Raw genomic sequence first — 2,717 nt, forward strand, 5'->3', positions numbered from 1 at the left:
AAAAGGAGTCCTTTTGAGATTATGACATGAATTTTTTTTTTGGGATTCTGACGGTTTCCGTTATGACAATAAATAAATTACAATTACAATTTAAAATCTTAAAAGAATTCCCGTTGAAATCTCAAAAGAAGTTCCAGTGTAAACCCAAAAGGATTCCATTTGGATTCTTGATCATATTCCCGTCGGAATCTCAAAAAGATTTCCGTCAGAATCCCAAGGATCAGGGATCGGATTCCTTCGGAATCCCAGAATGACCTCTGAGCCTGCTTCGAGGCCATTCTGCGGAATCATCAATTTTATTAAAATCAATCAATTTCATTAAAACACTAATCATCGCCTATACTTATTTTCAGCGTTCGACGTCGTCCAAGAACACCGACTTCCGTGTTGCTCGATATGGTCTATATACGCGATGGTCTGGAACTAACCTAGGAATTTATAGTGAGAAGTTGCTTTCGCCATGTCATTTCGGTGATCGGTAGTTTATGTTAAGGATGACTCGCTTCCCGTGGCTAGTGTTACCATTATAACCTGCGGATGGACTGGTCAGGACAACGATTAGGTTTCTATTTTGCGAGTACATAATTCTATCGGTGTGTGGATAATGCTCACCCATCGTGAAATGAATATATAGCAATAGCAATACATAATCTGCTGAATCGCACTACCGCTTCAGCGGTAGGAAAAAAACCATTTTGTGAGCATAACATTAATTTTATTTGTTCAAATTGCATGTCATAGAAAATATAAAATGAAAACAATAAACTATTATTTAGATTCAAATTCAATAAAAATTAAACCGAAAATTTCCCCCCTTTGAAAATTAACATTAAGGACGATTTTACATAACATTCATTTACATCGCTTCGATTACATCATCTTATTTATTACATCGGCAGAAATTACATCGCTCTGGTTTATTACACAGCAAGCTCACGAGTACGTCGAGCAGTGTAATATTCAACAATCGATGGATTCAACGGGTTGCAGCGATTTCGATGTAATATTCAACAACTTTTTTTGCTGTGTGGAGCCACCTCATTCGTACACTACGTTTCACAGTTGAATTATTGATAATACCCTAAAAGTAGGCAATTCTTTATGGTTGAAATGCGCTATGTAGGAACAGGAATGGTTATGATTTTTGATGAGCTTGGAAAGTATTAAAGTTGCAAAGGAAAACGGTTCTGTCAGCCACATAAGGCTTAAAATACTACGGTGTGGCTATCACTTTTGATATAATTCATGGTCTGAGTAAAAATCTGAATAGAAGCATTTGTATTCTAACACTTTTTAAAATAAATGCCAACGCCGGATATTTTGTTCGTAGTTTTGCTAAAATCAAATCACATGGAATTGTGCGTGGTATTTTTTTAGCGTGTGTTTGATATGCTCACAAACACATTCTCTCGCTCTATTCCGAAGTGCGCTGCTGCCAAAGAAAACGAACAGTCCCAATTTTATTTAGTGAAACATAGAGCAAATATTGGATAAATTTGCTATTTATGGTGATAATCAAGTGGTAATAAAGTGTAAAAAGTAGTTTACGTACCTAATTTGTCGTATCATACACGATAAAGAGAAGAAACAGGCGATCCAAAAAAGTAAGTAACAGTTTGATTTTCGTCTGCTGCTTTCTTGGGCGATGCAATAATGGCAAGGATTTCGTAGGTGCAAATTTGTTTCGGTGATTAATTCGTCAAATCTTGCTACTTTTACACAAACAACTTATTCAAATGAAAGCCTAGACTTGAAATTGTGTGATTGAATCAAATTTATGTTCATAAATAGTGTATGTTTGCTGGAAAACGCAAATATTGTTGAGGGTGCCAACAAATGTCGCACCCTGCCAAAGCCGTATTCTACCCTTTATGAAAAGATTTTTGTTAGCATGTCCGTTGGTAAGCGTGCTATTGGGGGAATCTAGAACACCCTTGGGTGACGACGCCGAGGTGAGGTCGTTGGAGACGAAAGTGACCCTCCAGTGCAAGCAACTGGACGCGGTCACGAACGCGGACGACGTCATCTCTGCCGTCAGAGAACAATGCGGTACAAAGGTCGACAAGACCTATGAACGCCTAAGAGGCGGTCCCTTTCGCACGCAGGTAGCCTACCTTAGGTTACCAGTTGCGGAAGCCAAAAAGGTAATGGAGCAAGGGAAGTTGAAAATTGGCTGGTCAGTATATCCAGTGAGCAAACTCCAGCCGCCTTCAGTGGACAGGTGCTATCGGTGCTTAGAGTTGGGACCAGGGAATCAATTTTTTTGGAATGCGCATGCGAAACAAGCGACAAAAGAGAACCAACGACAAAGCTTTGTTTTTGTCGGAGATAATAATGACAAAGATCCGAATTTTTTTGTCAGCGACAAAAAAGAAGACAATTTTGTTGCTAACTTTTCATCCAGTTATTTTGAATTATTTCTAGACCAAATTTCGGTTTTATGCTATCATAGTTTCTGCTTTTATGGAAATATTCGAGAATCGAACAATGATTACAAAATTAGCATCGTATTTTCGGAAATATCAGAGCATGCAAGGCAAATGATTCTTGTCGTATTGTGTTCGGTTTCTGATAAAGGTTTGTCGCTAGGTGCGTTTGTCAGTAACAAACTCTGTTGATGACAAAGAGTATATTGTTAGGCGTTGCTCGAATATTGATTCCCTGGTTGGGACATAATTCCTACAACTGTAAGGGTCCATACCGTAGCAACCTGTGTC

This window comes from Armigeres subalbatus, chromosome 2 (genome assembly GCF_024139115.2).
Source record: "Armigeres subalbatus isolate Guangzhou_Male chromosome 2, GZ_Asu_2, whole genome shotgun sequence".
In the NCBI taxonomy this organism is placed as follows: domain Eukaryota; kingdom Metazoa; phylum Arthropoda; class Insecta; order Diptera; family Culicidae; genus Armigeres; species Armigeres subalbatus.